General features: G+C 36.2%; 1 long non-coding RNA gene across 1 annotated transcript in view; it reads left to right on the forward strand.

Moving 5' to 3' along the window:
• Positions 1-13,737, forward strand: part of LOC111812200 — a 53,308-nt gene that overhangs the window by 7,063 nt on the left and 32,508 nt on the right. Inside the window, exon 2 of the long non-coding RNA XR_002817772.1 lies at positions 13,470-13,523. This is a non-coding gene — a long non-coding RNA (uncharacterized LOC111812200). The remainder of the gene's footprint in view (positions 1-13,469; positions 13,524-13,737) is intronic.

Here is a 13,737-nt window from a genome sequence, read left to right on the forward strand (position 1 = left end):
AATATTTTAATACTATAAAAATCTTAATATATATTAAAATCTTTTTATTTTTATTAATAAATTAATTTTTTTTTCAGATAAGGTCTTCACACCTCTGTAATTCAGCCTGTCATTGAATTCACTATATATCCCAGGCTGGCCTAGAACTGAGCTTCCTGCCTCAGCCTCCCAAGTGCTAGGGGTTGCAGCCATGCACCACAGTATCCAGCATTATTTCTCACATTTTAATACAGTTGATGTAGAGAACATGAATATTAGAGAGATACAACATTCATACCATAACAGGAGAGCAGTTTTAAAAAATGAAACCAATAGTAACAGCAGAAATCAAAAGTTGGAAAATTACTTTTTTGGTCATAATCTTGATATATCATCATAAAGATATCATACATATCATTTACACATACACACGTATGTAATTGTGACTAGCATTATCTAGACGTAATCCTTAATATGGCCTCTATTTAATATCACATTAGAAAAAAAATCACATCTAAGTCCCCAACATCTTTTTCATAGCTCTTAATCTTTTCTCAAGAAAATGAGACCCTCCCTGAATCTACACATTTCCATATATGTATACATAGTATCTACTTTATCTTTAGTTACTGAAAGAGAATCACCTGTCAGTTTTTCTGCAAACAGTGTTATACTTCAAATAATCTAAAAATCAGAGCATCACTGGCTAATAGTACTTCCTGGGTCTGCCTGTTACTATTAATCAGTTTCTGGGGGAAGTTTCTAAACATTTTGAAGTTTCAGCTTACCAATGTATAAAATATCATTAATTAGACTTTTGTGATGAAGGTTAAATGAAATATAATGCATATAAATTAGAATTACAGTGAGGATGTTCAATAAGTATTAGCTTCTTTTCCTCCCTTTGAAGTCTTATTGTACTTACTGTGAGCAGTATAAAGAGTTTCTGCCCATTTGCTAGACATTGCTATTGGCTATAGATCTCATTGAATTAAATGTGTGATAGTGAAGCTCCCTCGTTTTTATTATTAACTGGAACTAAGGTCTTCATGTGTCATCATTTAGTTATCTCTTTTGCCATTAAGTTGTGTTCTTTTAATCTCCAAGTTTTTCTCCTCCCAGCCATACCAGCAAGGAACCAAATGAAAAGATCACTGGACTAGAAAACATTTAAGTATTGGTTTTCTAATTAGTCAAATAAAGACTTTTCCTAGATGATGAGGTTCTTTGTGTGCCTTTCTGGGTAGGAGCAGATGGTTCACATTTTTATTTTCAAAGTTCAAATGGCTTCATTAAGTTCTCTATTTACTGCTTTGCCTAAATAGAGTCATTAGAGAGAAAGCTATTTCATCTCAGAGAAGGGAATAAATAAAAGATCTACTGGAATCATTTTTTACTGGACAGTGCCATTTCTGTCTCAGAAAAGGCATAAGGGGAAGAGGAAGAGACAAACAGTAGGAGGTAGAGAAAATGATAACTAGTAACTTGCAGAGCTAGAATCTGAACCTAAATGTGGGTGTGCTGCCAGGTTAGCAGTTGTTGTCAACTTCATGTACCACCATCATCCAAGTCACTCAGAAACCTACTATAAAGTGCTAGTTTAAACTTCCCAAACCCAGAGAAACTGGTTGTGAAATTAGTTGTACTGCCAAATGGATCCAAGAGTATGAATTTCAGAAAGGGTCCAGTTTTACAACAATTAACAGAGATAGAGCAGGATGAAGAACTAAGAGTGGGGAGGCCAAGATTTGAGTAGTTCCACCATATCAAAATCCCAGTAGCTATTTCTCTGTTTTAGCCTCACCCTTACAGGACTTAATCCAAAGTGTGAGGGGACTCCTTTTTATATATGGATTTATTTTTTAAACTTTTATTTATTTATTTTTTAATACAGGGTCTTGCTACACAGTTTGAATTCATAAAGATCCTCCTGTCTCAGCCTCCCCAGTGCTGGGCCACCATGCCTGGTTTCAGGGCCTGCACACAGTACTGCGGATTGAACTTGGAACCTTGTGCTTGCCTGGCAGATGAGTAGACCACTGAACTATCTCCCCAGCCTAAATGTGAATTTAAAAATGGACAAATTTGAAAACAGGAAGTGGGACATGGTATATTAGCTTGTGAGGCCTGCTGAATTAAGTATTACAAATTAGATAGCCTAAATAATAGAAATTCATTGTCTCAGCAGGCCTGGGGATGGAACTCCTAGCCTCTGCATCTGCCTAAGCAGGTGCTTCCTTAGCTTTTCATAGTTTGCTAGCAGTCTTTGTCATCAGTTGATAAACAAATGAACTACCTCAATTTCTGTTTTCAACTTTAGATGGCATTCTCTGATAGTATTTATACTCACTGTTCAAATTTTTGCTTTAGATTGTTCAAGATTTGTAAGCTTTCTTGGACCAATTTTTATAATTCATATGTATCTAGGCATCTCTTCTGAGTTCTTCATGTTTTGGTACATATGTTTATGGAGTAATTCCTAATAATTTTCTAAATTCTGTTTTCGTTTTACCTTTTCCCATTTCTGATTTTACCTTTTTTCAATCTAATTGTATTTGTTTATATCTTTTCTTTTTTTGGGTACCATTGGTTAAGACTGATTACTTTATTCTTTCAAAGAACCATTTCATCAATTCATTTCTTCCTTTTTCTCTATTTCATTCATTTCTGCTCTTTATTCTTGTTTTTCTAAGACCTTGAGCTTATCACTAGGTTATTTATTTGGGCTTCTTCTGTTTTTCTGATATGATCAATCAATTCTGTAAAAGGTACCTCATAGGAATGCTTTCATTGTGTCACATAAGTTCTAGTGTATTATACTGGCATCATTATTTATTTTAGGACCTGTCTTAATTCTTCCTTAATTTGACCTGATCCATTGATTATTGAAGAGTGTGTTGTTTAATTTTCACGTATTTGCATAGCTTCTGTGGTTTCTTTTGCTGTTGATTTCTAGTTTCATTGCAAAATGATCAAATAATATGCATAGTAAAATTTTTATTTACTTCCATTTATTTAGGCAAGCTTTATTAGCTGGTATGTGCTCTGTTTTGTAGGAAGTACCACGTGCTGCCAAAAAAGAATGTATATTCTGTTGTTAGGTGGAATACTATTGTGTATATCTGTTGAAACTGAGTGCACTATGGTTTGGTATATAGATGTTTATCGTGTAATCTCTGCTTGTGTAATGGTTGCATCAACCTATATATAATGTTTCTTTGACACTTTTGAGCAGCCTTGGCTTAAAGTCCACCTTTCTGAAAATAGGGTAGCTACTTCTGCTTGTTTTCAGGTTTTGTTGCATGGAATGTAGCCCTCTAGTTTTAGTCTGTGAATTTCTTTTTCTGTTAAATGTTTTTTTCTGTATGCCGCATACCATTGGATTTTGTTTCTTAATCTATTCCCATAATATCTCTCTCTCTCTCTCTCTCTCTCTCTCTCTCTCTCTCTCTCTCTCTCTCTCTCTCTCCGTACCGGGCATTGAACTCAGGACCTTGCACTTGCCAGACTTGCCAGGCAGACGCTTAGTCTACTGAGCTATCTCCTCAGCCCCAATAACCTGTCTTTCAACTGGCAAATAGTGTCCATTTACATTGATAATTATAATTGTCAGGTGTTAGCTTATTCCTATCATTGTATGTTTTATTTTAATTTTTTTCCCTTCTGTTTAATTGCTAGCCCTAAATGATGCATTCCTTGTATTGAACCATTTAGCACTGTTTTATTGTTTCCTTATAGAATATTTTTGAGATTTTTTTTGAAGCATTGGCTTGGTGGTTGTAAATTTCTTTAGGTTCTCTTTGATTATGAAAATATCTTATTTTTCCATCAATTTTGAAAAATAACTGCAGATTATATCAGTCTGGGTTAGAAGTTGTTTTCTGTTAGAACTTGAAACACTTCATTCCAGACTTTTCTTGCCTTTAAGTTTTGTGTTGAAAAGTCTGTTGCAAGTCTCATGGGTTCTCCATTATATGTGACTTGTTGCTTTTCTCTAGTAGTCTTTAGGATTCTATTCTTCTATAGAATTTCTAGTAGATTTCTTTGTGATGTGGAGTGTTTTTTTTTTTTTTTTTTTTTTCTGATCATGGCTAGTCAGAAGTCTGCATGCTTCACTTTTCTGTGCATTAAATTCTTTTTTTAGGTCTGGAAAGTTTTCTGCTATTATTTTCATTTGTATGCCTTTTGTGTTGCTTCTTACTGTTCATTAACTCCAATTATTTTATATATCTTTTTTTGCGTCATCTAGCAGCTGCTATATCTATTTTTCATGTTTTCTTATTGTCTTTAAGATATCTACCATTAAGTGATCATTGATTGTGCCTCTGACCTTTACATCTGATATTCTGTCTTCACTTTGGTTGTTTCTGCTATTCTTTCAAAGGTATTTTAATCGCCTGGATTTGTGTTTGGAACTTTTTATGGACTCCAATTATTTTCTATGCTGAGCATTTATATTTCACTCCACTAGATTTTTGTTACACTTGCTCATCATTTGTTTCAATAGAGTAATTATCTGGTTAGCTATATCTTCTTTATATTCACCAAACACCTTTTGTTTTGCCTCCATTGATACCCTTTGAAATTTTTATTGTGTGGCTTGTGATTTTCTCCCTTTGGATGCTTCCTGAACCATTTTTTTCTTTTTCGGGGGAGGGGAGAGAGTGGGAGTTTTTGGAAGTATTTGCTGGTTGCCTTGTCTTTTCATGTTTCTATTTTTTATTTTCTTGTGCTCTGGCTTGTGGCTACTTTAGCCAAGTGCCCATTTCATTGCAAGTGAGCCACAATATTCTTTGTGACCCAGATCATAAAGTGATCCAGTTGTTGGGATACTGAGAAAAGTAATTGATAGCCACATTTATGTCACTTTGGCCAGAGTAGTAAAGTCAGCATCTATAGTGGTATCAAATATTAGATATTAACAACTAGTTATTAACATACCCCCAAAACTCTATAACCAGAGAAAAGAGATAATTTTAGTGAAGATACTTAGGCCACCCAGATATTGACTTGTAGTAACTTAGACTACTTCATGTTTCCCTGAAAATAAGACCTAAGTAGGAAAAAGAAAGCCACCTCCAATCACTTATTGCAGAATAGTCACCAATGAAGAGAACAATGAGGTATATTCTTCTGCATAACACTGGCAATAACCATGGTAATGACCAGTTAGAGCTGGTTGCATCTAAGTCATTCCAGTTAGGTCTTATTTTCAAGAAAACACAATGATTCCTTTTAGACCAGGGATCTAACTCAGGATTTGATGCTTGCTAGGCAGGGCTTGTGCTGCTGAGCTGTTTCCCCAGCAAAACACAGTAATTAATGCTAGATGTAAGCAGTGGTGCAAAAGCTCAAGTATATCACCAGTGTTAGGCCAGTTTCATTCAGGTCCGCCCCTACTGAATGTTATACTCACCAGACCTGACCATCTACCACAGTATATAGACCTTATGATCCTCCTGGCCCATGCTTAAAACTCCCAGAGGATCCTAGGAGAGCTCTGTTTCACTCTCACCCTCTCTAAACCTGTTGTCCAAGGTTGTCTCACCTGATCTCTGGGGTAGGGTAACCCTTCAGTCCTGGAGTGAAACTCTCCTCCTAAATATTGGTCTTAGCTTCAATAGGGTTAGTCTTTTGGTTGTCACTTCTCCCTCCTTGTGCTGTGGAGAACACAGGAGCAAAGCTAGTCAGGATTTGGTAGCTAGGCCACTCTCCTCTTGCCTCCCACATGGATGATTTGAGGCCTAGGCCCATGGTGGGGATGGCACAGGTTGTACAGAGCTGAAAGCCTAACGTGTCTCAGATATCTCCTGTATGGCTACCCACCAATCATATTAGATTAAACCATACCTAAATGACCTCATTTTAACTGGACTAGTTTTGACCAGTCCAGGACCAACCCTGGGGCATGCTGAGATGACGAATGAGACTGGGCATGGTGGCACAGCCTGTAATCCCAGCACTTGGGAGTCTGAAAGCCAGAGGATCACTACAAGTCCAATCTCTGTAGGGAGACCTTGTAGACCCTGTACTAAATACATAAAAATAAAATAAAATCACTAGTTTTGTAAAAATCCTATATTCCAAATATAATCACATTATGAATTTGGGGGTTATAATTTCAGTGTATCTCCTTTGGAGGACACAAGTCAGCCCATCAAACCTGGTTCACAGTATCATAAGCCAGAATTCTTTCAAGCAGGTTCTATAAATAGCCTCTGGGTTCATGGGAGGACAAATGAACCAGGCACCCTAGGAGCAAAATATAATCAGTGGATTTATATCTCCTTTTTTAATGGAGTACTAATTACTTATTAACATGCTGAGTACATGTGGTTCATTTTCTTAGAAATAGCTTTGAAAAGCACTATCTGGGTATCTTCAGAGAACAAAGAGAAAGTTAATTGAATTGGTGACACTTTGAGTCTCGTAGAGGAAAGTGAAGCTCATTCAACAGACGTAAATAAGGATTATCCTACTTTAATCTGACTGGCATTGTCTGTGAATTCTATACCTCAGTGGAATGTAGAAAGATAAAATTGAAACCAGAGTAGTTTAGAAGCCATTTTAAAATGTGCCCTGTCCTCAAATTGCTGATAATGTGCTAGTATGCTTACGGTGAAAAATGTTTAAGATGTATTGCCAGCTCTTAATGACCTTTGTGACAAAGTCTGTATCAGTTCTGAAAGCTGTTCTACACCAGCATTCAGAGGGTCCTCTAGAGCTATGTACCTTTGTAATATCCTCTGTTGACCAGTGTCCCTATTTAGGAACAGCTGGCTGAGAAGATTGTCAAGTGATGGGGGAATATGGTGGACAATCACTGTAAATAGAGATGTAAATAGCAGATTTTTTTTTCCATATTCCTTGCTGATCTGTAGAATCTACAGTCTCCCATGTAGATTTTCTCTTGGAGCACAGTAGAGCATGGTGAGAAATTTCTTTGAGAGAGCTCATCAAGGCATTTGGAGAAAGGTACATATTTCTGGTTTACATATTCTAAGGGGAGGAAACTCTCTACCATAGGGCATTAAGGCACCAAAATAAGGAATACCTGGGCCTCCTGTTGTATGCCTTAAAATACACAGGAAAATTTATTGAAAAAAATAATACTTGAAAGAGAGCCAATGCTCCCCTCCCTGTGGAAGGATACAGAGGTTGGGATGGAGTAGTTTATGCAACCATAGGGTTGAGAGAGAGCACTCACTTCAGAAAGCCAACCTTTAGAAAAATTAAACACCCCAGAAATCAAGCACTCTGTTCTCATGAAAAGACCAATGTATCAACAGAATTTTCTTTCTTTTTTTATTTTTGTGGTACTGGGGATCTAACTCAGAATCTGGCGCTTGCCAAGCAGCTACTTAGACCACTGAGCTATCTCCCTGGCCCTGTTCAACAGAATCTTCTGAAAATGGGCATAGCCATTCCAAGCTTGAGTGATTCCAAAAATGCCTTGTACCTCAGTAGTCTGGTTTATGAATGTTTACATAAGTCAACTTCTAATTCCCCCACCTTTTTCTTGCCCCCAGCTTTAGGAAATAGAAGAATGTGAAAGAATGGAAGAACATGGCATGCTTTATCTTTTTTTCCATCCTGTTTTAAGGTGCAAAAGTCTATTTTTTAATAACTAAACATGACCAGAAAGTTATGAAATCTGATATATTCTTGAAGACAATGAGAGAAGTTTAATATATCATAGTTGTGGGGCTATACTTAGAAAAAACAGACTAATGTTTGTAATGTTCTGCATAGTAAACATTCCTGAGGCAGGTATGGTGGGGCATTCCTGTAATCCCAGCATTCTTTGAGGCTGAGGCTGAAAAATCACAAGTTGAAGTTGAGCCTGGGTAGCTTAACAAGATCCTATCTCAAAATTTAAAAAGGGCTGGGACATAGTTCAGTGTTATTCTCCCCTAAAATTATACTTTGTCTCTTTGTTTATGTAAAAGTAGGCCACAACAATTGATGAAAAATTGGTTCTCTGAGAATAGCACCTAGAGGAACAGTTATCCAAAGTGTTCTGTACCCTATCAAAGTCTGAAATAACTGCCATTGCTAAAGTTGTATGTTTACAGATAATGTCTCCTTGTTTTGGCATTTTTCTTTCAAATGAATTATCACCAGTACCTGCCTTTATTCATTATTTTCCTCAACTTCATTTCCAGTCCTATTTCTGAGCATCTAAAATAGATGTACAGCTGAAGAAAAAGTACATATTCCTCCTTTTTTTTTTTAAAACCCACTGGGTTTGTAGTTAGCTTTCAAGTTTATTTCTGTGCATAGCATGATGTGAATTGCATCTTAGGTTTATCCTCATACTTTATATTTAGACTCAGTGAACTTGGTCAGTGCACAGCTGTGATGCAGTAGGATTCCTACAGACTTTAAGCAAATGTACATAAGTTTATCAGTCCCAAAGGACTAGACTCTGAGAAATTTGCTTGGGTAATATATTTGGCAGTACTTCTTTCTTTGCTTTTATTAACGTTCTGAATTCCTGTTTCTGAGGTTCTCATTATTTCCAATTAGATAAAGGTGACCTTCCCCTTCCCCTTCCCCAAGCTAAGTCTCCCATGAGACTCGTGACTTCAGTGGAGGCCAATCATGGCTGTCACTTATTGACTCTTAGAGTACTTTCATTGTTAAAGAGCTGCTAGGAAATTAAGATTGCAACATGGCGAACAGAGTAGTCAGCTGTATCACACACACACCAGTTTTATCAAATGATTTGGTTTGGGATTTTAAAACTTGCTTATTACTTGAGCACTGGGAGACAATTTGAATTTAAACTAAGATGGAGAAACTGAAATGCTAAATCACAGATCCTAGAGTTAAAATCAGTGATATGCAGGGTAGAAACATCTTCAGATCTACATCAAGAAAAAATGAGATTAGGTTGATGTAGAGTTTGGCTCTCATTGCTAGAGTGGCCTCTACATCCAAGAGGATATTTTGTCACCCAGGTGAGACTAAGATGAGAATTGCAAGAATGTTATCTTCCAGTCCACTTTTTTCTCCAATCCTTATACTACCATGGAATTTGATATCATCAGTTACTATGAGAATGAAATATCGGTGGGAATCCCCCACCCCACCCCTTTCACCCATATATCTATCTCTTTAGAAAAGAGAGAATTTTACCACTTACCCTAGGAAATAGCCAAGTCAAACACAATTAATATAAAGATAAATGAAGCCTTCTTTAAAACTATAAAGTTGGAAGTAGGACCTAATATTCTGGAGTAAATTGTGTCCTTTTATGAAGGAAACACATGTGAATCATTTTAGGCAAGTTAATTTCTGCCACCTTCCTAATGTAATTATTCCAAAAATAATGTCAGTAAAATTTTAACTGAGAATACTGTAGGCACCACTGATGGAAGTGTATTTTCTTATCTTTCAGGTAAGAAAAAATTACATCTAGTTGACCAAATACTAGAATAACAACTTTTACTTAAAACTATAATACTAGCCATGAGAAAACAGATTATAGATTTATTTCTTAGAATTTTTCGTCCCAATAATGTATGGAAAGCTTCCTTTCATAAGAAAATGTTCTAGTGTTTGTTTTTAGGTCACTGCTAACACAGAAGAGCCCTATTGTACAGATGTTACTTTTGTACCTATTCCTTGATTATTGAATCAACCTCATATTGATACTGTCATCATTTTACAAATAAGGCAACTGAGACAAATAAAAATAAGGAACCTCCACAATATATTTAGCCTGAGAACGAAAACAAGAAAAAAACCAAAATGTCCTGCCACAGACTCCCTTCATTTGCCTTCCAAGGTTTCTCTGAGTTCCTCCCTGTCACTATTCTCGTGTTATGGAAACTACAGGTTGAAGGGACATGAAACAAGAAAAAATGCCCCTAAGTTGCTGCACTTCAACTGTGTTCTCCTCAATTATTTTCCCCCAATATGTACAATCTATAATGATAATAGAAAGAAGACTGACATTTTAAACAATGGGTTCTTGCTCAAAGGGAATTTACTCTTCTTACATGGATAGAATTTGCTTTTCCCAAGTTGTGGGACTGCACTGTCTACATAGATGTATGGTACAAAGGCATATACTGTATAGTTTATTTTTGCATCTCTCCAGTGCCTACCACTGTTCTATGGAGAACAGTGTTCCAATTTCAGAGGTTGGGTTAAGGGAGAAAACTGACTAGATTCTGTACTGTGTGCTTCTGTCACACAAATTTGAAAGCTCTTTTAAAGACAGTATAGATTATTTTTTTTCTACAGATAGCCACAAGGTAAACCATTATCTACTTAACCTTGTTAAAGCTAATTTTGAATTTAATTATATTATTTCTTATTGCTACACACATATACACATGTATCCTTTCACTCTTACTCTAAATGAAGTGATACATACATGTAAGTAATATGTATTTCAAATTTCTATTCTATTTACCCTGTGCCTTGTATTGTAACTTGCATGTTCTCAAGTATAATTGTCAAATCACTCAAAAATGAAATGAAAACTTGTACAAACATCAGTACTGAGAAGCAGAAATATTTCTCTTTTATAAAAACAAATCAAATGTCAAAGCAATCAAGCTTAGAGGTATTTCCTAATGACCTGGCAGTCAATAACTCCCAGTGCTAAATAAATAAATCACTACCTTCATTGTTACAAAGGCATGAAGGTTGTCTGCATATGAGTTGCTGTGGTTTCTATGCAGTTTTAAACCAATAGTCCAGGTTTAGCTTTCAGGGCTTTGGGAATGAGGCGGTTTTCTTTCTCAGTGACTCTAAGTTAAAAGGGTGGGAGGAAATGTGTGTATTTTAAGTGTCTTAGCCAAATGCGAAAATTCAGGATTCAGCCCAATTCATAGGTATACAACACAGCATTAAAGACAGTGGACAGAAATAGAATCTAGTAATAGGTGAACTTTAGTTTTTTTCTGAAACATGGTATTTACTTCTGTAGTCATCCCCATTTCTGCCACAGATAGGTTGTAAAATCGACGTTAGTCCCCATCTTGCAGGGGACGATTTCCAAGACTCAGTTTCCTGAAAATTCATACAGGCAATGACTATCAGTCAGAATTTCTTCTACTCTGTATCATTTTCAAACTTTACCTTAAATGCCCTCTCCTGAGTACTCAAAATCCACTTACAGATTATCATTTGTCTAAAACCAGAAGAAAATTGTTGAACATAACTTCCAAGCTGTTTAATCCCTTCTTTGATGTAAATTTGTAAGTTCTATGGTATCTGTTACTTCAAAAGGAAGTGCAAAGCATTGGGTCAGGAAAAATCTTTCAAAAAATGTTGTTGCTTTAGTTTTGTTTTTGTTTTTTTTTCTTCTTCTTCCTTTTTTTTTTTTTTTTTTTTTTGAGATAGGGTCTCACTACATACTTTAGGCTGGCCTTGAATTCGCTATGTAACCAGACTGACCTTGAACTTGGGGAAATCCTCTTGCTTAAGTCTTCCTGAATGCTACAAGTTATATATTTTTCAATTGATCTGATTTATAAGGGGAAAATTAATGCATTTTTTGCTTTTATGTTTTAAATGATGCTATTGGGTATTGATAATATTGCAAGTTGCTTTGGGTACTTGAAGTTATAATGACAGACTAAAAGTTCTCCCTTCATAAAATGCAATGAAAATATAGTAGAAAAATTTTAGAATAAAACTCTACCTTTATTAAACTGAACAAAAATCTAAGAGAAAGCCTAAAAATATAAAGGCAATCTTCTCAATTCTCTACTATTTGGAAAAACTAATGTGAAAGCTATTGTGCAATGTAATACGACTCATGCAGAATGGCCGCCTGGCTATGATGCCATCAAGACAGTTATCCAAAGACAAAAATAGTGACTGAATATCCTGTTAATTCTGATAATGTTAGAAGAGTCATATCCAAGAGATGCATACTTTTTTCCATCCAGGAATTTAGTGGGTGTATCTTTTGCCCAAAAGACTTATAAGGATTTCTCAGGAACTTCATGACAATAGCCTCCAGCTGTAACATGTAATCCAGTGACATGGATGAAGCAGAACCATTCCAGAGACCTACAGTGAATAACCATTATTTTAGACATATACTGATCTATAGATTTACTTAAAAAATAAAGGATATGGTCCTGAAAGCTCATCCATGATTATTTAATAGAATCAGCAAGGAGTCTGGGTATTAGGAACCAAGTACAGGCAACAGGGAGGCATGAAGGAAGAGAGGTAGAGGCTATAGAATATCTCTGTACAAACTAGGTTTCATGATGTGGACTCTGTATTGTAGTCCTTGCCTAGGACATGTAGGTCCTTGCATTCAATCTCTGCACTTCAAAAAACAACAAACCAGCTAACAGGACTATAAAGAGGGTAAGGCCAAAAGGGACTTTTTCTTACATTTTCTTTGACCTCACATTCTATATTGACAAACTCCCTGGAGGTAAGTCAGCTTAAAGATTATAAAAGAAACTACAAACAAGTTTTCAGTTGTTGACCCAAATCAGTAAATTTCTCCTCAAAGAATTTGGTACAGGTACAGTTGCACAATGAACTTTACGTTCAATGCTTTGCTAGAATAGCTCACAGAACTTTATTTTCTTTACCAGTTTATTGTAAAGGATACAAATGAACTAGATAGATAAGCACAGAATCCTCTGTCCATGTGGATTTTCCCATCTCATTGTTCAAGGGTTTTTTCCAGCCCCAGTCTCATCCTCTACCATCTCTCCTTTCTGAGCATCTTGCTGAGTGAGCCTGGAGTTCTAACCCTCTAAACTCCTGGTCTTTCTGGTGACCAGCTCTATTGTGAAAATAGCAGGGAGCTGTCCTGTCACCTTCTTTGCATAAACTCTACAGTGGTGATCAAAATGAGCTCATTATGAATAACAAAAAGCACTCTTTTATATAGTAAATACCAAAGATATTAGGAGTCTATTCCCAGAAAAAGAACAAATACATTATTTTTTATCATATCAACCCTTATCTCTGCCCATTAGCAGAGATTAGGAGCCTTATTGGTTTGAATGTTTAAGTAGTCTTGACCAATGTTTGGCTAAACATTAAGCTGTACAAATACAGTGATAGACGTTAGGTGATATGCTTAAATATAGAAACAAAAAACTTCAAAGACATCATCAACCACATATTTGAAGGAATCAGATTCTTCTTAGTCCACATTACTTACTAAACCACAAAACAAAAGTAAGTAAACCCTTCATAATCCAGCAATTTCTCCCTTGGGTATCTAAACAAGACGAATGAAAGCATATGCCAGCAAAAGAACTTGTGTCTAAATATTCATAACATGTTATCTTAATAGCCTACAGCTAGAAGCAATTGAAGTGCCCATCAGCCTGTAACTGAAATGTGATCTGTCTGTAGAATGGAATACTATTCAGTTGTAAAAAGAACAAAGTGATACATGTTACACCGTGCATGTTTTAGTTGGTTGGAACTGTACTATAACAAAGTCCCATAGAATAAATGGCTTAAATTATGTTAATTTTTTATCACAGTTCTGGATCCTGGGGCTTCGAAGCTCATGGTACCCAGAGACTGCATTTGCAGAGGTTTGCAGACAACCTTTTTCTCATATTGTGACATGGCAGGCAGAGCATATTCTAGTCTACTCTTTTTTTTTTTAAATTTTATTTATTTATTTATGTGTGTGTGTGTGGCCAGCTCAGTGCACCAGGGGGCGGGGCTGGCTGGCATGTGGTGCTGGGGGATTGAACCGTGGTCCCTGTGCTTTGCTAAGCTTGTTCTAAGTAGGTGCTTTAGACC

Source organism: Octodon degus, unplaced genomic scaffold, assembly GCF_000260255.1.
Source record: "Octodon degus isolate 3935 unplaced genomic scaffold, OctDeg1.0 scaffold00116, whole genome shotgun sequence".
NCBI lineage: Eukaryota > Metazoa > Chordata > Mammalia > Rodentia > Octodontidae > Octodon > Octodon degus.